Source organism: Rhineura floridana, chromosome 2, assembly GCF_030035675.1.
Source record: "Rhineura floridana isolate rRhiFlo1 chromosome 2, rRhiFlo1.hap2, whole genome shotgun sequence".
NCBI lineage: Eukaryota > Metazoa > Chordata > Lepidosauria > Squamata > Rhineuridae > Rhineura > Rhineura floridana.
In genome coordinates, this window is record NC_084481.1 from 105,123,574 (window position 1) to 105,146,964 (window position 23,391).

At 42.9% G+C, this 23,391-nt stretch overlaps 1 protein-coding gene across 15 annotated transcripts in view; it reads right to left on the reverse strand.

Annotated features, from left to right (window-relative positions):
• Positions 1–18,291, reverse strand: part of C2H11orf24 (chromosome 2 C11orf24 homolog) — a 57,805-nt gene extending 39,514 nt beyond the window's left edge. For 2 of the 15 annotated variants that reach the window (XM_061609956.1, XM_061609955.1), the window contains exons 1-4: positions 18,016–18,164; positions 15,833–15,992; positions 6,700–6,751; positions 4,137–4,232 (exon numbers count right to left, since the gene is read on the reverse strand). The gene's annotated coding sequence lies outside the window, so the exon portion shown is untranslated. Of the gene's footprint in view, positions 1–4,136; positions 4,233–6,699; positions 6,752–15,832; positions 15,993–17,217; positions 17,239–18,015; positions 18,165–18,273 lie in introns of those variants that run through there. The other 13 variants (XM_061609967.1, XM_061609960.1, XM_061609965.1 and 10 more) reach the window with 9 other exon arrangements.
• Between the last annotated feature and the right edge of the window lie 5,100 nt (positions 18,292–23,391).

Here is a 23,391-nt window from a genome sequence, read left to right on the forward strand (position 1 = left end):
CCTGACTTAATGTCTAGAACATCTGTTTACAAATTAAACCTCAGGTTGGCCCATCATAGTAAATTTTTTAATGTTTTTTCCTATTGCCAGCAAAAAAGTACACTCAGTGTTCAGACTCCTATGGCACATCAGTTCTGCCGTCAGATCTACAAGCAGTTGTAGATCTAAGCTACATGTTTTCTTTGTTAAATCTGACAATCTTGGGCAAAGTCAGCATCGTAAAAGATTATCTTGTTCTGTTTCTTCCTCATTCATTCATGCAGATGGAGGAAAACTCCCAGTGGATACAATCATGCCTTGGTAAGTGCCACCAATAAGTTGTATACAAAAGCAGTAAGGACAGCAAAGAAGCTTTATTTTGCTGCCTCTATGCTGCCCAGCGGAGCTTTTTAAAGTTGTGCGTGGGCTCTTACACTCTGGCCCCCACGATACTACGGAAACATCGGAAGCCCGCTGCAACGAAATTGCTGGACACTTTCAAGATAAGATCGCATGTATCCGCAGGGATCTTGACTCCGATGTTGCGACAGATGAATCCATTGAAGTGTCTGGAGCACGGCCTTGTCCTTCATTATTGGATGAGTTTCAGTCGGTGCAGCTCGAGGAAGTGGACAAGGTGCTTGGAATGGTTCGGGCAACCACGTCTGTTCTGGATCCTTGCCCATCTTGGCTAGTGAAAGCTAGCAGGGCTGGGACCACCGGTTGGGCCAAGGAAGTGGTTAATGCCTCCTTGAGGGAGGGAGTAGTCCCTGGTAGCCTCAAGGAGGCAGTAGTGAGACCTCTTTTAAAGAAACCCTCCTTGGACCCAGATAACTTGAACAACTATAGACCGGTGGCGAATGTCCCTTTTTGGGGCAAGGTTTTGGAACGGGTGGTTGCCGGCCAGCTCCAGGCGCTCTTGGATGAAACCGATTATCTAGATCCGTTTCAATCAGGTTTTAGGCCCGGCTTTGGCACCGAAACAGCCTTGGTCGCCCTGTATGATGACCTTTGTCGGGAGAGGGACAGGGGGAGTGTGACTCTGTTGATTCTCCTTGATCTCTCAGCGGCGTTTGATACCATCGACCATGGTATCCTTCTGGGGAGACTCGCGGAGTTGGGTGTCGGGGGCACTGCTTGGCAGTGGTTCCGCTCCTACTTCGCGGACCGTCACCAGAAGGTAGTGCTTGGGGAACATCACTCGACACCATGGACTCTCCATTGTGGAATCCCTCAGGGGTCGGTCTTGTCCCCCATGCTTTTCAACATCTACATGCAGCCGCTGGGTGCGGTCATCAGGAGTTTTGGAGTGCGTTGCCATCAATATGCTGATGACACGCAGCTCTATTTCTCCTTTTCATCTTCTTCAGGTGAGTCTGTTGATGTGCTGAACCGTTGCCTGACCGCGATAATGGATTGGATGAGAGCTAATAAACTGAGACTCAATCCAGACAAGACCGAGACACTGCTGGTGAACGCCTTCCCTGCTCAGATGGTGGATGTTCACCCTGTTCTGGATGGGGTTACACTCCCCCTGAAAGAACAGGTACGTAGTTTGGGGGTTCTTTTTGATTCTTCCTTGTCTCTCGAGGCCCAAGTGGCCTCGGTGGCACGGAATGCATTTTACCATCTTCGTCTGGTAGCCCAACTACGCCCCTATCTGGACAGGGACGATCTCGCCTCCGTTGTTCATGCTCTGGTAACTTCAAGATTGAATTACTGTAATGCGCTCTACGTAGGGCTGCCCTTGAAGACAGTTCGGAAGCTTCAGCTGGTGCAGAACGCGGCTGCCAGACTATTGATGAGGACCAGTCGGTCTTCGCATACAACACCTATTCTGGCGCGTCTGCACTGGCTCCCTATTTGCTTCCGGGCGAGATTCAAGGTGCTGGTTTTCACCTATAAAGCCTTACACGGCATGGGACCTCAATACCTTGTGTAACGCCTCTCTCGCTATGAACCTACCCGTTCACTTCGTTCAGAATCTAAGGCCCTCCTCCGGGTACCAACTCATCGGGAAGCCCGGAGGGTGGTTACTAGATCTAGGGCCTTTTCTGTGGTGGCCCCTGAGTTGTGGAACAGCCTCCCCGAAGAGGTACGCCTGGCGCCTACACTTCTATCTTTCCAGCGCCAGGTAAAGACCTTTTTATGCTCCCAGGCATTTTAATCTTTTAATTTTCTTAATCTTTCTATTTTTAATATGTATCCTTCTTAATTTGTGTTGTATTTGTTTTTGTTGTGCTTTCTGTTGTTTGTTTGTACATGTTTTTGTGATTTTTTACCATGATATATTGTATTTTACCTTGTTTGTTCACCGCCCTGAGAGCTATTCTGCTAAGGGCGGTATATAAATTGAAATAATAAATATAAATAAATTCAACATACTTCCATTAGACTTAAGAAAGCATTAAGTGGTTATTTTGTATATGGTCAGGAACAGCAGCATCTACAAGAGGTGCACACCTTGCACTTTTAAAAATAGGGAATACTGATAGTTATGGGGGTGGGGCAGGGGGAAGGACAAAGAATGTGATTGGGGGAAAACCATGAAAGGCTACAGAAGTTTTGGGCTTAAAGGTTTTGGAGGTGGAAATAATTACCAACTTCAGTCCCAGTGATAAGATGCAGGATGCAGTACTTGAGCTATTAGGCCCTGTCCTCCTTTATGGGCATTTGCCAAAGAGATACAGTCCAGGTGTGCACTTGCACTCTTACACATTATCTGCTTCTTTGTGATGTAGCTGCGTAACGCACCATCTGCTTCAACTGTTGGGGATGTTCTGCTCAGAGAAAGGCTGTGGTCACCTTCATGCTTGTGAGCCTCTAGAGCAGGGGTAGCCAACATCATACCCTCCAGATGATGTTGGACTACAGCTCCCATCAGCCCCAGACCTCATGGCCAATGGTCAGGGATAATGGGAATTGTAGTCCATTATCTGGAGGGCACTACGTTAGCTACCCTTGTTCTAGAGCAGCCTTTCCCAACCTTTGGGTCCCCAGATGTTGTTGGACTACAACTCCCATCAGCCCATCAGCATGGCCAGTGGTCAGGAATGGATGGGAATTGTAGTCCAGCAACATCTGGGGACCCAAAGGTTGGGAAAGACTGTTCTAGAGGCACTTAGCTGACTGCTGTTAAACACACAATGCTAGCCATGATCCAGTTCAGTCAGGCAGTATTTATATTCTAATACAAGCTGGACTTTGAGGAGCAGGGCCATTCCTGTTCAATTATGAAGTTCACTGGGTAGCCTTGGGTAGGGCACTCTCTTCACTTAACCTTCCTCCTGGAGTTATTACAAAGATAAAATATATACTAGTCTGGGCTTTTTGGAGAAGATGTAGGGTGCAAATGTAGAAGCACTTCAAGAATCAGCACCTCAGTTATCAAATAGCTTTTTTTAAGGGCCAGCTAATAATACCAAGCAGTGGACTAGCTTTCAAGTTGAAGGCCTGAGGAAGAATTCTGCAAAATAATTCTCTGAAACTCAAAAATTAAGCTTGTTGTTTTGTGTTTTTTAAACTGGACCTAAGAAAAGCTAATATAAGGGTTCCTGCTTGGATTTTTCCCTAGTGGATTGTCTGATGCACTTTATATGCCTTTTAGCTTCCAATGCAGGATGTCTGTGTTGTCAACAACTGTTTTGTGAATTACCACTGTTACATAATTATCACTGTCTGAACCTTTCTGCACTTTATTTCTCTCTGACATCATTGTTTACAGTTCTCCCCCTCTGTAATTCAGGATAACACTCCATGCATATAACTAAGTGAACTGTAGTCCCTGAAAGCTTATTATGATATAAGCTTACATGGACTATATAGTTCACTTCATCACTGTTGTATTTTTTTTAATGCAAAAGAGAAACACTGCTACGCCTCTGGAATGGAAATTGTATATGGAACATGTCCTATCCATAGCCAAAGTGTGAGGAAACATGCAATGCATATTAGTTGATATTAAGTAATAAATGTCTTTTCTAGACTACTTTATGTTGATATTGAGCTGAGCCACAGATGCATTACATTCTTATGAATATATAATGAAACATTAAACAGAAGCTTCTCTGAATTATTAGAACTAATGCACACACAACCTTTGAAGCGAGGAGGAGCATATTCAGTTCTAAAAGAATGCTGTCAGATGAGGATTTTACCTCTGCACTTTGAACTCTGGCTGCTGCATCTTTGTGTTGTAGCCTGTGTTGTAGACACAGGTCAAGAGTCATGTGTTTATTGTGGACTTTCCCCTCCTATAATCATAAAAGAAAATTGTTGCTGTAGTTCCAACTCATCACATCCTCCCACCCGTATTACCACTAGCATTACTGTAGCTAACACAAACAGCTGCATGCTGCTGTTCGACTGCTTCATGGAATCAATACAATGATCATGACACTACCTCATGGTAATGGTACATACTACATCCAGTCAATGTACCTGGCAGATGCAGGTGGGAAACTGGCAAGGAGTTTCCTTGCCAGCTACCAGTAGCACAGAAAGACATCATCCTTACTGTTTAGGACCTGCAAGGCATCAGATGTCTTGAAGTGGGGACTTTGGCAGCGGGGCTCAAGGAACGTGTTCCCTTCAACATCATGGCAACTTGGAAGCAGAGGCAACTCCTGGCCTGACCTCTGCTACATTGCAGTGCTGTGCTCCTGTCCCTCCATGAAGATGGAGGGACGGTGGGATTGCAGCTCCGAGTCCAGCTAGGGTCAGGTGATGCAAGAAGCCAACAAGGTTCCCCTCTGGGCAAGTTCCTCACTCTTAAGCAGGACTGAGCTGCTTTTTCTCCATGATCAATCCCTTGCTAATTGCCTCCCTTCCTCTGGGGCATCAGCCCTGACAGGACCTATGGCAATAGCCTCCCCCAAGTGTGGCCCATCTGAAGTGTATTCTCTGTAAGTTCCTTGGAGCAACTCTTTTTCTCTCCATTCACACAGTGAGGATGTGTGAAACCCAGAGGAAGCTTACTGCGTGGGGCTAGCTTCCTACCAGTGGGTTTGCTGTTGCTTACTGTCAGAGAGAGGCAGAGGGGGCATTGACCATGTTGCAGTCTCTTCCCACTCCCCGGTAAGTAACAGTGACCCACCTGCCTGCAGGCTACGATACCAGCTCTGCCCCACCTGATGAGCCACTTCAAGCAAAGCCTCAGCCAGTTTATAGTGTGGCAGGCTCCTGGGAAACAGGTTTTGGAAGCCAACGGGGCAAGAAAGAGAAAATAAATTCCCCTTTCTGCTGAGAACAGTAGAAATCTGATAAATGGGTGCCAGGTGCTCCATTCTGGAGCTCCAGATAAGCAGTAGTCCTCTGCCATGTCATCTGGAACGCTCTTCCATGTGCAGAAGAGATTATCTCTCCACAACAGAAGGGCGAGATATGCTTTTTCATCCTGACAATAAGAAATAAATCACAATTACCTGAACAACACCTTTACTAAAATGCCACAGGAAGTCGGAAAAATAACTCCTTGGAGTGTATGAAGGGTTTTTTTCCCCATCGTTATTCTCTCATCACACCCAAGGACACCCAAAAAGATTTGTCAGTGTTTGGGCCTTCTACATCTAAGCCCAATTATATTTTATGTCTACATCTATAAAATACACAGGGATGGATCTAGAGTTCCCATGAGCTAAGCCTTGATAGGAGGAGGTTAGGCAATTCCTTCGTCCCTGTAGGCCCTAGAAGACTGCTCTGGTGAGTTGGGGTCCCTCCAGGACAATGTAGGTGATGCTGCAGGAGAAGGGGAAATCTCTGATAATCACCTCCCGTAGCAGGCGTTTCAGTCATTTCTGTGAACATTGGAGCCCTCCTGATCCAACCCTCTAGAACATATGAATGTGACAAATGTGTGTTTTGAGTGCATGTGTACGTGTATGAAGAACGTAAGAGCCTTGTTTGATCAGGCCAAAGGCCCATCTACTCCAGTACCTCGTTCTCATAATGACAAACCAAATGCTTATGGGAACCCCAAAAGCTCTCTCCCTAGCACCCAGCCCACTTGTGATTCCAAGCAACTGTTAATAAGAGGAATACTGCCTCCAGCAGTGGAGGCAAAACATAGCCATCATGGCTAGTAGCCATTTGTAGTTTTATCCGCTATAAATTTGTCCAAATCCCTTTAAAGCCATCCAAGCTGGGGGCCATTGCTACATCCTGTGGGAGCAAATTCCATAACTATGCACTGTGTGAAGTAGTGCTTCCTTTTGTGAATCTTCCAACCGTCAACTTCTTTGGATGGCCTCTGGGTTCTAGTATTATGAGGAGGGGGTCATTTTCCTCATCGTGCATTATCTTCAACACCTTTGTCATCCCCCCTGCATCTCTCTTTTTTCCCTAAACTAAAAAGCCTCAAATGTTGTAACTTTCCTCCTAGGGGACCTGCTCCTGTCTCAATAGTTATAAAGGCATACTCAAAGAGATGAGATTGGTGTGGCACCCTTCTGAATGTGCATTGTGTAGCAAACCCTTAATATGGGTTGTCTACTCTACAGCCAACTCCAACCATTCCCAACCAATACTCATGCTTGAGCAGCGTACCTTTTTCACCTCTCTAAACAAGCTGGACTTCCCTCAAGCAAAATCTCTTCACATAGTAAGCCCCACGCTTTTCTTGTCCTATATATGCTGTCCCACAGTCACAGAAAGTTTTATCTGCCCGCCAAAAACAACCTGATGTGAGGCAGGCACCAACCCCCTCCCCCTGCAAAAACTTACCACATCAGCACTTGCAAAAGGCATTCCCAGTTGTAGAAGGAACTATTTGGTTCTGCAACAGGAAAAAAAAGAGAGCATAGAAGTCAGCCCTTTCTAGAGGCTTTAAGCTTTCCAAGTGTGGAAGGAAAATAACTTCACCAATCAAATTTAGGAGAAACAGTCAATTGGACAAGTTTATTGCAATAAAGAAAAACACTGATGTACATCAGGAGAGAGAGTAAGAAAGTCTCTCTGCCTGTGACTTAGACACACAGGATTTTATAGCCACAGTGACAGAAAACAGATTTCCATATGTGGTAACCAACATCTCCTGATGGGGTGGGGTTATCTATACACATGCTGTATTCCCTTAACCTTTACAGGTACTTCCCCCTATAATTCCAAATACCAGCTTGTATCCAGAAAGTCCCCAGATTTAAGTGAAATCTTTCCTCAAGCCACAACTTCCCTTTTCTCTGGAACCATCTGGCCCACCACAACATTTCCCCCTTTCCTCTGTAGCTGAGCAAACTGTACCTTAATATGTGAGCTTAGGAAAGCCTATTAGCTTTATAGACAGATTATTAGACACATTATAGGTATACTGATTATTGCATCTCTCTTATTGGTGAGAGTCCAACCTTTCTTCCTCACAAGAATAAAAAAGGGGAGGGAATAATTTGTTACAGTTCAGTTGACACACCAATATTGTATTTTTACCAGATGCCTTACAATGAGAAACTGCCTTAAGAAGATCATTTTTACCACTAAAAAGGGGGCACCATTCTCAGTCAGAGGATGAATACTGCTGGCATGCCTAGACATAGGAGCACTTTAGCATCCCAAGGTGCCGAGAGTTGCAAAGCTTACATGGATGAAGCGAAAAAAAATGCCCTCACAGAAGGCAACTATCTACTGGATATCAATGCTACATGTGCCATGTGACATCATCATTATGTTATAGCTATGAACCATGCAGTTTTCATTTTAGCTTATGTATATGCATATAAATTGGAAGAGCTTTATTCAAAGTTTTAAAATGAAGAACTTGTTTTGAATAAAAATTCTAAAAAGCAGTATAATAATGAATTACATTAATCAATTCAAAACATTTCTATTTTGTTTTTATTTAGCACAACGATTAGTACACTAGGAGCTGGAACAAACACTAAAACAACATGGTGCCTTCTTGGGAGTTTAGAGTGCAATCCTATATATGTCTCCCCAGCAGTAAGCCCTGTTGTCTTCAGTGGAACTTACTCCAAGGTAAGTGTATATTTATAGCATTGTAGTCTCAGTTGGATGGCAGGAAGAAAGGCTAGTACATATGTGTTTACATGGGTGTAGAGCAGCTGCAAGGAAACCTGCGGCCCTCCATATGTTGAGACTACAACTCCCATCATTCCTGGCCATTGGCCATGCTGGCTGGGCTGATGGGAGCTGGAGTCTGTCCTGTGGAAGGCCACAGGTTCCATACTGGTGGTACATAATGTGATGAAAAAGTAGAAAACCTTTGCCTTGGGCATCCCCAAGCATTTCTGCAAATACACACACAATTTGCCTTGAGCAACATCTCAAGCTACATCAGAAAATGCTAATAAAGGTCTCTGAAGTTTCAAGGACAACTTGCTGGGTGATGCAGTGATATGCAGTCACAAAGGGGCAGGGTTTAGAAATCTTACTGCAACGACAAGAGCCTCCTTTATAGACTCAAGCACTCCTTTTCAAAATGTGTGGAAAGAGATCTTCTGTCTAGAATGGCGAACTTTGTCCAGATACATCCTGCTTATGACATATACGTAGCTCTTCTTTAGGTTAACATTTGGCAAGGAGCAGCTGTTACACCTTGAAAACCAGCCTTCTGCTTACACCTCCAGTAGTCAGCTCCAGACAAGCTAGACTGCACCCCAATTCACCCAAGTTTGATAGCACAGCAGGTAGATTCATCCACATAGCAGCAGACACACACCTACCTGGGCTCCAGAACCAATTAAGACCTCTCCCATGCTCCAAGGAAGTTAGACAGCCCTTTCTAACCACTACTGGTGATGGACTCTGTATATCGGGAGGGCAACCTGTGGCCCTCCAGTTGTTGCTCCACTCCAGTTCCCATCAGTACCAGCCAGCATGGCCAGTGATCAGAGATGATGGATACTGTTGCTCAACAATATCTGGAGGGCCACAGATTTATCATCCCTGCTGTATATGCAATGCCAAGAACAGCACCTTTCCTCCAGGCACCAAAATAGTCACTTGATCCATAACGCTGCCTTAAGAACTGTCTCCCTCATATCCCAGTTTTCCTGCTCACCAGATAGCCTCATCAGCTAAAGACAACCAGCAGGAAACTTCATAATACTACATGCACCTGGTCTAAGTTATATGGGACCATAAACCTTGTTCAGGGCAATTTCAGGATAGTCACTGAATCTTGCAAAACAAAACAACTCAATGAGAGTTTCATCCTAGAACCTGAGCTCCAGAAGAAGGTAAATATATTGACATTAACTGTTTGCTGAAGGGGTGTGCCAGCCTTTGAGGCCACCAGTTCTTCCTTGTCCTGAGTTCTCAGTAGCACTCCATCAAATACCATTCGATGCCAAAACGTCTTTCTAATACTAATTATTTTGAAAGGGCTTATGTTGCCTCATAATATAAAGCTTGCATCCAGGATTTCCTCTCCAGCCACTGCCACCTCCATCCCAATCATTCTAGATACCTGTGTTTTTCTATCTGCACCTATACCTTACAGTTGATTGCTGACCAAGCTGGATGTGGTGGAGCTTTCTCGGTCCACCCTGGTGTTTCTGTGGGATAATAATGGGTAATAATTCTCTCTCCTTCTCTTAGTTATACAAGTAGACACACTACTAACAGGTAGGACGGGCCCTACCATTAGGCAGCAGAAGCTGGGGGTGGGATCCAGCTGTTGGGAGGCTTGAACTGTGTTCCACATGGCCAGCCCTGTGCCCCCAAAGGTAGCCTGCTGCTTTTGCATGCAGAGAAGGACACTCTCCTGCTGTCAGTGTTCATGTCAAATTCAAGTGCTAGTCCAGCTGGCTTCTGAACTTGGAATGGGGAGTGCTATCTTGTCTGTTGCCTCAGGCAGCAAAATGTCTTGAACCAGCCCTGTCAACTAACATACATGAGAGAAAAAGTTTATTTTCTGCAAAATGATTACTAGCTGAATACCACAGCATTGTTGGCACTTGATCCTAAAAATTACAATTGTAACCAACAGTATGAGCACCCTCCTTTTAAAAACAGCTTTAAAAAAAGGTCTCACACACAGAGCGTAGAGGATTTAAAAAAAATAAAATAAAACAACTGACCTTCCCTCTTTGGTAATGCGCTTATTGTTCTTCTGAAATTGCAATTTAATATACTGTAAGCCACCCTGGATGGTGTATTTTTATTAGGAAAGGCAGGATATAAATGCTCTAACAAACAAAATAAATAAATGATATGAAATATTTTCCTAGCAGTGCACTGTGGCTTTTAGACATGGGTCTCTAAAAACCACAGTAGATAAATATTCCCTCTTCTGTAAAGCAGGCTCACAGCTTCAAACACCAGATGTGTGTAGGAGGATGGAGACCATTTTGAATAGGAGTATGGGAAAAAGCTGCTTCACAGAAATTCTCATTCTGCTGTCCAATGTTCTGCTGCTCCCACCCCAGAGAAGAAGTATCACACAAAGTTGTAAGACTCAATCATGAAATTAAAAAGTGCAACAGTACACTAAACACAAAGAGATCATGTGTTTGGCTTCCAAATTTACACACACACACACACATGCACTCACTCTAGTACTATGACAGAAACCGGATGCAGGGAAGGGTTGTGGCTCAGTGATAGAACATATATTTTGCATACAGAAGATCCCAGGTTCAATCCTCACATCTCCAGGTAGGACCAGAAAATACCTTTCCCTACCTGAAAATTATGCTGTGCACCGCCCTGGGAGCTTATTGCTATAGGGCGGTCTAAAAATGTAATAAAATAAATAAAAATAAAATAAAATAAATAAAACCTAGAGAGCCACTGCCAATCATCGAAGACAATACTGAGCTAGATGGATCAATGGTCTGACTCAATATAAGGCAGCTTCCTACATTCCAGGACTTGGGGTGTGTGGGGAGGGAGGACTGCACACACCTTTACGATTGGAACACTATCTGTAAAATACAAAGAACAGAGGCTTTAAAATGTTATCAAAGGAGGCAGAAAGCAGATTCTCACCAGGGTTGACAAAAATCAATTATTAAAAAATGATTTTTTAAAAATTTAAATCAGATTTCAGAATTTTTTTAAAACAATTAGTAAAAAAGAGCCTAGTTCAAAGGTATCATCATGAATACTAATTATACAACTTCTAATTATATTCTATGAATATGTTAACAGCAGTCTATGGAGATGGGAGATTATCTGCAGAATAGGACTGATCAGGTTGTCTACATGAAATGCACATGTGCGCTCTCTCTCTCTCTCTCTCGGCCTTGCCTCTCTCCAAGTGCAAAGATAGAGAAAGTCAATGAATAGAGAATTTGGGGAGAGGGAGTAGATCTGAACAAGGAGGAGACCACCGAAGTGGTAACCCAGGTCTTAACAACAGTAGCCTCTTCTGCAGATGTGGAGAGATTTTTCTCTTCCTTGGGACTAATTCTTTCTAAATTGAGAAATAAATTGGGAACTGAAAAAGCAGGAAAGCTTGTATTTCTTTTCCAGACAAAGAACAAGGGCAACAAAAATGAAGAAGAAGATTGAGTTAACTATACCACCCAATATTTTAAGTTTCTCATTTTCACTTTGTTGAAATTGCCTAAATTTTATTTTTTAAAGAACTTTACATTTATCCAAAAACTCAAATAGTTAACTATTCAAAAATCCATGTGCATGTTTTATTAAGTTGTTTGTTAAAGAAGAAAACTAACCAGAACGACAAACAATCTTATTAGTACAATTTAAAAGCCTGTTTGGTGGTGGTGATTCTGGCACATCATGAAAAAAAAATCGTAATTAATTTAACAGTTGGAGCTGGTTCCTGAATGACTTCAGGAGTTCATTCTGCTTTATTACTAAAATGACCAAATTATCATCCTATTTTTTTTAATGAAAATTGATCTGAAAACAATCCATAACAATTGCTTAGTGTGCACCTACCATCTAATGGAACCTACATCTCTGAAAATTTATTAAGGTTATATTAGACAATAATGTGCTTCAAAGAAATGATGATTAAATAGAATGTTCCTCACTAGTGATTTAAACTGGAATTTAAATCATTAAAATTGAGTCCTTCAGAGCAGTGATTTAAATCATGATTTAAATCAAATCAACCCTGATTCTCACATAGCAACCATTTCTAAAAATGACAAGTGCATCCCTCAACTGAAAGTTTGATTCTATGAAAACACTATTACAGAGTGAACTTGTGCAAGTAAAGCACCCACCAACTATGAGGGAAAGCACATCGTACAATAACTAAAGTGCCAAACAAATGTGAAGTTGCCCTGTCATTATCACTCCTTCTAAATATCAGGTAGTGAATGACAACATGGATGTAGCCAAAACACAGCTAAGAGGCCAAAAAATCCAAAACGCAACCCAATGACGACTCAGCAACTACAGAATGTATAGTAACAGTTAGAAAAGAAAAAGAGAACAGAGGGGTGGTGTGGGAGACACACCCCATTTAAAGGGAAAGGCTGGGCTGGAAACCTGAACAGAAGAACTACTCTTAAGAGGTCACACTGCAAAATTTTGTTGCAGGTTTCACTTGTAGATAGCATTATAGCATTTCACCAGCCTCCTAATTTACGTAAACTCTTAGTAAGAGCTGTACTTAAGTCACCTACCAGCAATCCCAGATCACATCCTTGTCACTCCAAACGTCACATCACCTGTGTGTACCTTATGGAGACAACTACTTTCAAAAGCACCAGAGTGGGTAGAACATACTACCATCAAACAGAACATCACCTGCAAGTCCTGCAATATGTCATCAAATGCAAAAAAAACCCCAGGATGTCGTATTCAGTATGTAGGAAAAACTACAGCTGACCTACACACTGTGATGCATCCTTCCCTGGTTCTCCCTGTCAGGTTCCTACCTGCTCGTGGTTACTGCCTGTCTCTAGGCACCACCAGGGACTCCACCAGTCCGGACCGCACTCTCTTATGGTTTACCTATCCGCTCTAGCACAGATCTCAACAGATCCCCCTGCTAGGCAACCACCAGTAACGTCCCAAAACTAGTATTCCCAGAGACTCTGAATACTGGTATTGTTATTCTCTTCACCGCTGCCACCATTTGTTACAGTTCCCCTTCAGCCTTGGTCATTACCTTACCCTCCCTTCTGGTCTGTGAAACCCCAGCCAAGGATCAGGCCTTTGGTAAACCAAATTAAGTATTTATTACAGATAACAAAGCTAACAAGATTAACAAGATTTCTTCTTAAGGCACATAAGCACATGGTTTTACTCAATACTAATCCGAACTCCACCTCCCTCCTGGTAAACAACTCTCTAAACCTCACCAAGCAACCCACTCAGTTCACTTCTCCCCCGATTCCACTCTCACTCTTCCTTTGATACATTCAGCCATTTTAAACACTCAGCCAATCATCTCGCATTCTACTGCCCATTCACTCCCCCTCCTCTTTCACTCCACTTACCATGTATCTTCTAAAACAACAACACTTACCATATATACATTAATATAGGAACATCACAACAACTACTTTCAAAAGCACCAGAGTGGGTAGAACATACTACCATCAAACAGAACATCACCTGCAAGTCCTGCAATATGTCATCAAATGCAAAAAAAACCCCAGGATGTCGTATTCAGTATGTAGGAAAAACTACAGCTGACCTACACACACATTTCAGAAACCACAAATTGCATTATTTCAACTAAGAAAGAGGAGCAACCAGTTGCAAAACATTTCAACACTGAAAACCACTGCCTGTTACACTTATCTATAACAGCTGTAGACATGTCAACAGATCCAACAACGTTAACTAGGGGGGAGAACTTCAGGATATATACACCCCGGACACAGTGAAAACCACATGGCCTCAGCCTGGAGGACAGTACTAACATCACTTAGCTCCTGCAAATGAAGCCTCCTGAGCATTCTGTCCTCAAAAGCTCTACAACTGTCACCTATAACATAACATTTGTATGTTAGCAGCTGATGAAGGCAGAAGCTGAAATGTTTTGCTAGAAAAATACAAACCTGTTTTGTTAGTCACAATTATGTGTATATTTTAAGTGATTAACAGAAACTTTATAAGGATCCAGAGCAAGCTTGTGTGAATTTCTGTTTGTTGTTTTTAAAACTGGTGTCTGATTAGAGACACCTTTTTAATCCTATCACAATAACCCAATAAGCGGGGGCAAGGGTTCTGATGACCACTACTGAACTTTTAAGAAATAGTGGGTGATCCTAACACAGATGTCCCACTATCACATCTCATTTTGCCCCCAAGCTTTATAGAGGAGTAGGAATTTGAACTTGGGTTCCCCATGTCTAAGGTCAATATGTTAGTCACCATGATTGCATACATCATTATGAATGCACTACACAATATGAAGGGGAGGTTCTCTTTCTCCCCATCTTTACTCCATAGCTAAGAGACATGATTGTGTAATGAGGGAGTGGGAGAGAGGAAAGTACATCTTCAGAAGTTACACGTTCTTCTTCCAGCCACCATGGGCTGCGCTGTAGATCATAAGGAGCAAAATATAGACTTCTAATCACAAGCAGCAACATGATTTTTCAAAGCCTGAAGGAATTTCTGAATACTTTAAAAACTTGGGGTAGAGAGAGACGATTAAGCCCATTCATCTTTTGTGAAGGGAGTGTTTATGTACACTCACAATATAGCTTTAGAGACATACCATCTTGTGAACTGCCTTTGGAAACCACAGAGATTTTGGAGAGAACAGGAGATTTTTTTTGGGGGGGGGAATGCTTGAGCACACTAACATACACATTCAAGGTTTCTGGCACTTTCAAAAGGTCAGTGACATTGTACCAGCCTTAGGAGTGGCTAAAATAAAAATCCAGCAAACAGCTTTCTCTGCAAGTATTTAGGAAACACAGCAGAACACAGGTATCTGCAGCTAAAGAGTGAGCCGCACCTCTCCTAGGCCAGACTGATACTAGGCACTATCTTTCAGAAAGGCGTCTAATCACAGTATGAAGATCTCTTGAGATAAGGAATCTCTTGATATGATATTCTTAGTATTAACTGGCCACACTGTTCAAAGTTCCTCTTAAATTCAAACCATGAAGTTGAAAGGGAGATATCTGGACCTTTGCTCATCAGGTCCAGTCTTCTGCCACAAGTCAGGGCCTTTTTAACATACCAAATCATACCCCTGTGGATCAACCCATGCAATCCAGCCCCAAGTTGCTGGGAACTGCAACTGGAGAGAGTGCTCCTTCATTCAAGTCCTGCTTAGAAGTGGCACCTGGTTGGCCACTGTGAAAACAAAATGGCTTTGAGAACAGCTTGGCCACCGTGAGGATAGCATGCCTAGAAAGGGCTTTGGCCTGATCCAGGAGGGTTGTTCTTATGTTCCTAAGTGTGGCCCAATCATATAGCAGATTGGAAAAAATGTGCTGTGTGGGCACCTATCTCCAGATGACACAACTAAGCCAGCCAAGCTATGATATACAAGCCAGCCCAACATAAAAAAGAATGAAGGATAGGAAATTGGGCTTCTGTGTGGGTCATAGAAGTAAAGCAGTTGGGACTTTAGTTAAGTAGAGCAGGGGTCCAATGTATGAAGCAGATAACTCTTCAGTGGAAAGGCAAGAATTACAAACACAGATAATTTCAGTATTTTCTATGTGAACTGCCCTTATTTATAGAATAATAAAATAGAGTTGGAAGAGGCCTATAATGCCATCAAGTCCAACTCCTGCTCAATGCAGGAATCCAAATCAAAGCATTCCCAACAGATGGCTGTCCAGCTGCGTCTTGAATGCCTCCAGTGTCGGAGAACTCTCCAAATAAACTTGCTGCAAGCACAAGCATAGTTTTCTATTTGGATTCAAGATGTACTTTTGTCAAGCTGATTGTGAGAGATGTTGCAAGCAGTTCAAACAATATTTTCTATGTACACAAGCAATCCCACCTGCTCACCGGCAACTACTCTCCTGGACAGAAATGCAGCCAATCACAGAAGCGGCCAGCAGGAATTTCCACTATCACAGCAGACGTTCAGTCAAAGAAATTAGGGCTGGCTGAACTGGTATTATGTTTCCCCACAGGCAAATCTCCAAGGATATCCTGCACTGATATACATGCAAGGAAAAAAAATACAGTGTGAATGCAAGTTAGTTACAAGTATAACTTTGCACAAAACTGACAAGTTCACTTCAAAAAGTCTTTCAATAGAATGCAAAATCAAGATCTATCCTCATAGGACCAATATACACCCTGAATACTGAGTTCAGAAATAAAAAGCAAGCAGCATCCATGCAGACTTGTGGCAAACACAATTGGCTGCAAAGCATTGCACCCTAAACACTGGTTCGCAACCTCATTATCAAGTTTGGGGTACCAGTCTGGACTGCAGATGGAGTCAATTGGAGCACCAGTACAGGAGGAATAAACGGCGTTATTTTCCTATTTCTTTGGCTATATCCCTCTCATGCTCCTGAGAGCAAAGTGACTGCAATAAAAGTAGCAGTCTCGAATTGCTGTCAGGAAGTGATGCTCAGGAATGCAAGAGATAAAGCAGAAAAATAATAGATGCAGTTGATTCAGACTGTCAATTTATAAAATACTGGATAAAACCTCACAAGTTTGAATTCCTTGATGTATTACGATACAAGCCATAATTCTGCATGCAATCCTATTATGTCTGAAGATATGGTTACAATTGTATAAAGTCAATTTATTTAAAGAGAGGAGAATATATACAACATGCCTTTCTGCTATGTTTTTAAAAGTTTAATTTAAAGTGAGAACACGCCAGGAAGAAAGACAAAATCTAGAGGCATGGTTCCCTGGATTTCTGTGTAGGAGTCTCACTTATTTGTTGGATTTGTATCCCACCCTTCCTCCCAGCAGGAGCCCAGGGCAGCAAACAAAAGCACTAAAAACACTCTAAAACATCATGAAAACAGACTTTAAAATATATTACAACAAAACATCCTTAAAAAATATTAAAATGAAACATCTCTAGAAACATCTTTTTTCAAAAAGCTTTCAAAACTCATTAAAAAGCAATTCCAACACAGATTGGGATAAGGTCTCTACTTAAAAAGCTTGTTAAAAGAGGAAGGTCTTCAGAAGGTGCCAAAAAATAACAGAGATGGCATCTATCTAATATTTAAGGTTTCTTTATCCATTTTCTTTAACAGCCAACTTTTTCTAGCTACTTAAACTGCGTGAGGAAGAGTAAAGGTCAACAATATCTTTATTAGCATATTTATTAAATTAGATATTTATTAAAATATCTTTAGCAGGTCAACAGTTGCCCAAGAAATATTATTGGTATAGTACTTCACCTACCCTTTCATAGGGAAGAAAAATAACAACTGGATAACATAACATTCTCCCAGTACAGTATACAGACAGAACTGTGATTTCAGATGCTACTTTTAGAGTTGCAGTGACACATTTTTGAGCCAGTGTAAAAAATGCTCACTCAACAATTGCCTCAACTGCTCCAGGGAAAGAATTCCAATCTGCAGGTCTGTCATCTTCATACCCCCCCCCAAAAAAAATTACCCACCCCACCTTTAGAGATAACTAGCTTTTTTTCAAGGCGGGGGGGGGAGGGAGAGATAATCAAGAGAAGTGGAGAGGGCTGGAATACCAATGGAAAAAACAAAACCCCAGCTGTATTATGCCAAACGAAACGTTAACTCCACCCTCTGCCAACGTAAGAATGAAACCGTGCAAAATCCAGGTGCGCGTTCATTCCTCGCAGGAGGAAAAGGGGAAAACTTGGGTGGCCAGCAGGGCAAAGCTGAGGTGAGTTAGAGGGCAGGTGACAATTCGCAATCGGACGAGGCACTAACTTAAATGATACTGACCCCCCCCCAAAAAAAGCAGCTTTGGTTGGCAGGATTGATGATTCGCCCTTTAGGGTGCACAGGACGCATCCAAGGCCATGGGATCTGGCCGTCCTCACGGCTCAAAGTTAGCAAGGTACAACGAGAACTCGGGAGGCGCCGTGGGACCCACCAACCAACCTCCCCCTCCTCCTTTCTCCACCTGCGCTGCCCGAAGCGCTCCCACAGGTTGCAAAGCCCGAGGGTCCCAACGCGCCCACGAAAAGAACCCAAAGAAAGAAGACTCGATTACCCTCCCCAAAGCAGCCACATCCCCTCCGGGCCCGCTTGGAAGGAGTGCTGCCGCAGAAGCAAAAGGAAAGAGAGGCGACAGTCCCCACCGCGGCGGGTCCGCCACATGCCTCCGCAAAGCCGCGCCCCCGGCTACCTAAGCCCCGCCTATGGATATAGAAGCCACGCCCACAACCCCTTCAGCATTGGCGTCATCCGAGCGAAGCCACGCCCCTCCCACGGTCGCTCCCTCTAGCCCCGTCCCATCCTCAATCCATACTTCTCAAACAAGAAACGTCATCAGTTAGAACCCGGAAATTATGGCTTCTCCGGACCTAACCCTTCATAGTTTCTTCCCCCCCTTTTTCTATCGCTCCATTCGGCAGTCGCCTTTTGTGACGTAAAGGGACCGCGTTTCGTGGTGCAGGGGCTGCAGTCGTTTATAGAAATTGCTCATTGTACTCTCTGTCTTTCTCGATAGCTTTTTAGTGATATCTTTTCTTATGGGCGCGTGGGAGGTTGGAGGCTGGCTTGCGTTTTTCATGACTTTTTTAGGAATAAGCAGCGGCTTTTAATTGACGGAGAAGGAAAAAGATAAGAGCAGCAGCCACAACAACATTTTTTATAACTAACTCAATAAGATATTTATTTTATACACCACTTTTTATCCTACCTAATTCTAAAGGATTTGGGGAGCCTTGCAATGAGAATAGCATTTTTAAAAATCCTATCAGTCGAGTATTATAAAAAAATGCATTGTCCGCTAGGCATATACAGACCTCAGAATGCTGTCCAGTGAACCAGAATGCCATTTCCTCATCCGCAAAACTTGAGATCTAGAGTAGACTGAGATGACTTTCCTTAGACTGCAAACCTATACCTACTTACCTGGAAAATACATGCAGATGACTGAGCTGTTGGCCACATACAAAGGAACCTTTAAAACAGGTTATTTCAGTTTGTGGGAGTGCCATAAGTACTTTAAAGCCCAGTGAAGCATGCCACACTAAAATTGTGATAAAATGGCACCAAAGGACACTTAAGTATTATTCAATCACACCTGATTTAGAGATCTGTACAATAAATCAGAATCTGAATTAATGTGTCATTGAACCATCTGCATCTTTTTTAAAAAATCAGCAGAGCAGTTAGAGTTTTACATTTTGGATGGATAACATCTTCTTTGTGAAATACTGCAAAGCCAAAGAAGTGAGAGGCAGCCATGGTGGAACCTTTCAACAAACTGTGGTGGTTGATGCAGTGGCTAGTTCAGTGGGATTGTCTCCTCTTGCACGGAGAAGCAACCGCAGGGAGCAATCAGAGCAGTGGTGAGGAGCCTTTTCAAAATATATCTGAAGCCTGTAAGGTTGCAGTCTACAAAGTACTTGGAACAATACCTGGGAATATGAAACTGAGGTGTCTGTCTGGATGTATGGGGAAGCAGACAGTCTTTCCATTGGTTAGGAGGTGGTGCTTCACTGCCTTGTTGCTTCTTTGCCCCTCCCCTTGATTTGCAGAGGTGGAATAAATTATGCAAAACAAGCTTGATTTGTAAAAGGAACCTCAGCTTAAAATGTCAGGTATACATGTGTAAAATAACCACTCAATTATTTTGTAAACACTCAGTGTCAGTGACACTGAAGGCCAGTGTGGTGTAGCAGTTAGAGTGTTCGACTGGGATCTGGGAGACCAGGGTTCAAATCCCCACTCAGCCATGAAATGCATTGGGTGAACAGTCACTGCCGCTCAGCCTAACCTACCCCACAAGGCTGTTGTGAGAATAAAATTGGGATGGGGAAGACTATGTTTGCACTCCACTTTGAGTTCCTTGGAGGAAAAGTGGGATATAAATAAAATAGTAAATAATGTCTCGCTCCAGCCTGACCTAATAATAGTTCCATTGCAGATGCCACGGTGGGTCCAAAGGAAACAACTGCTGGCATCCTGTCTGGTTCCTCCATGGATCCCCTCATCCAACCTCTTTCCCTGGCTGCTGTGGCCAGCAAGATTCTAATTCTGTCCTAGGGCAGGCAGCGTAGAAGGTTAAGCAAGGGGAATCATGAAGAAACAGGGTGGGGGGCGCAGCAGTAGGACACTGTCTTAGTGCCTTGGAGAGCTTCTAAATATAATCATACCTGTTTCTGGGCAAGTACAGTGTCCAAGAGTGAAAATGGGTAATGGGCCTGGCAAGGTGAGTCAAGGCCTATTTAAATCACAATAAATCCAGGAAAAATTGTGGTTGCTTCAGGTGAAAACGATTCATGGGAAAGTTTGGTTAAAAAATAATAAAGTACAGATATTTTTCCTTTTGTTAGAAAATATGGGTTATGAGTTTTACAAGCTTGTATAGGTGAGTTAATCCCAGGGTCTTTCCATCATCATGGAAAAGTCTCTGTGCCAGAAGCAATAACTGTCATCAATTAGGTTAAGCATTACCACCAATCACATTATTTTTTTGCCCTTTATGCAAAGTTACCACACTATATACAGCAAAGAAGCAGCACCCCAGCTCCAATCCAGCAAAGAAGGTGAGGTGGAAAAGGGCAAAAAAAATGTACACTTCTGAGAGTAAAGAATGGAACTTCTCAGAAGTGTTGGATGATGTTTTCCTGAACTGCTGTTACCTGCCAGATAATCCTTGGGAGAATTTGCAGTTTATAACACTGTAAAGTAATAAATGATATTTAAATAAGAGGAGTAGGGGGTGTTTAGTGGATTCTTTATGTTGAAAATGGGGGCATGTGGCCCTAACATGAGGAACAACAAGGCTATGGTTTCAGGTGACAAGACTGGGACTGAAATTTAAACTATATCAAACTCGAATAAGTATTCAAAATCATTTTTAAAAGTTTTATTCCTAACTTAGACATTCCCACCTGTGTAGACAGCCCTGCTTCTCTAATGGTGACAGGGTAAACGATTCTTCCAAAATGGTGCCATAATGAATGTGGGGTCACTGTACACCGGTACCCTAACCTAAAACAGTTAAATGGAAGTAAGTTATCATTTTTATTTATTTATTTATTTATTGCTTGATTTATATCCTGCCCTTCTTCCCAGCAGGAACCCAGGGCGGCATCATGCTGGATGCATTATAACACTACCACCACCACTTCCAGAGGCAAGATTATCCGTGACTTTATTGCTGAAGCTGGCATTGGGAATATGGAAATAATGCTTCCAAGATGGCCCAGTACACCCCCTCAAGGACACATGATAGCAGCGCGTATATGGTTTCATATTACTTCTAATACTCCTGTGGAGGCAGGTTGGAATACACATAGGAAAGAAATTTGATTCAGTTTGCGTTTAAAGGCAAACCTCCCAAACACACATTTTCTGAACCAATTTGTGAATTGAACCAGAGCTCTTCTTTGCAATTTGCACTTCCAAAATTTTGTAATGTGCTTCTTTCATCCAAGTAATACTATGGTAAAGTGTGCATAAAAATGCATATAGTCAGTAACATGCAGGAATGCATTCTGTTAGGGAAAATTGCCAAAATGTGTGTATTTGCACCAAAACGCTGATGAATTTTCAGGAAGACTTTAAAAAAATCCTCAAAATGATGTGAAAATGTGGAGAATTGAACTTAAGTTTGGAAAAATTAGAAACAGAGCTGACAGATTTGCCCACCCCTAAATATACATGTACCTACCTCATACATCAGGGTATGGAATCCCCGACCCACAGCTGAATTTCATTCTGCCTGGGAATTCCCTTCTACCCATCAACTGCAGACAGGGGAAAGAACTTTGATGTTTTACAAAGTCTTCCTCTGCAAGAAGAACTGCTGCAAGAGAATCAAAACAGAAGGGGAAATGCCTTAGCAGATATAGGTTAGTGTTCCTTGCAAATATGCAAAAAGTTGCAGTTTGCAGTTGCAGTTTGAAGTTGGAGTGAGGTTTGCAGTTTAGCTGTCACTGATATTTGCATTCTTTTGCTGGGACTAGGGGCGGGATTGCTTTTTGGACAGTCAGGAGAGAAAGCATACTGGAGAGGATGTTGGTTTAAAAAAAAGGGCATGGAGTAAATGGAAGGTGAAACTTGAATTGAGTTACTACAGGTGCAATCCAAACCCCCTTTGTGATGGGCTTGGAGGAGGAGTTGGGTGGGTGTGGGTGTCTCCATCCAGTCTTGCTGGCCTCTGCCCACAGAGTGACACCAGCATCACTCCAGCAGCACAGAGTTCTCAGTTTTGCCTGTCGAACATGCAGGCAAAAGTACTACTGGTGGGATCCCCATCACTGGTAGTCTACAGAAAGATCCACAATGGGGCATTCTGGAGGCAAGATGAGGCTGAGCCAGCCTGGGATCTGCTGCATCCCAAGCCAGCCTCGCTGCCGTTGCTTGAAGGCTTTGAGCCTGATCATGTCACCAGCTCGAAGCTGGTGGAAAGTTTGCCTCCCCTTTACCCTTCCACTTTGGCTGGTGTGAGCAATGGAGCTGTGGATGCAGCAGTGGTTCCATGGCAGCCTACTTCTGCCCACCCACAGGTTGGATTGTCCTGTTCATAGATGCCTCTGTTTCCATGGAGGGGAAAAGGTTTGTGATTATGTGGGTGTGTACACACAGCAGTTTCAAGTGGATTCCATGCATCTCACGTGTGCAAGTTTTTCCTGTCATGCTCATTCAAGTGGCTGCCTGTACTTCCCCCAATTTAATTCAGATTTTCCTGATCTGTGGATAATGTGAGGAAAAAAATCAGCATAAACCTGTACGATCCTGAGTGTAGACAGACTGAAGTGCATTGTGTGGGTGTTTTTCTTTTATAAGTGTGGTGAAGTTTTTGCTTTGTGCTATTACCACACTTTCTATTTTCATTTGCTTCTTACCTGAGCACAGCCTAGCCATTTTGTTTTCACCAGCCCAAAGGAAAGGATACAGCATGTCTGTTTCTGCTGGTTGTTACTGAAGGCACATTCACACTTAAAAAAAAAAGATTTTACAAGAGCAGTTTGTGCAGAACTGCTTGTTTGAAAAATAGCTCTATTCAAAATAAAAATGTTGCCCTTGCAGGTATAGGAGTTGGGAAAGGAAATGGGGAAAGAAAAAGAAAAACACTTGCTCAATTTCTAAATCCCTTTCCCCAAATCATGTTCCTTCTCCTGCCTTAGCCATTTGTGGTTGTGTGTGAAATGTCTCTTTGTTCTTCTCCAAGCTTTTCTGTGTTGGGAAGAGGGAGGGTCTGCAGATTGAAGGCATCTATGCTGCCCTCTGCCTGACCACTCTTTACCCTGATGAGGTGCTCCTTAGTGGGCCGCTGGTTCTCTGTCTGGTCGGACACAGCATGACATTTTAAAAATTATTCTTGAAATTGCTCTTTTGTGCAATTCCATTTGTGGAAATTTGTTGTTGTGCAATTCCACAGACAAAATAATTTTTTTAAAAGGTGCAT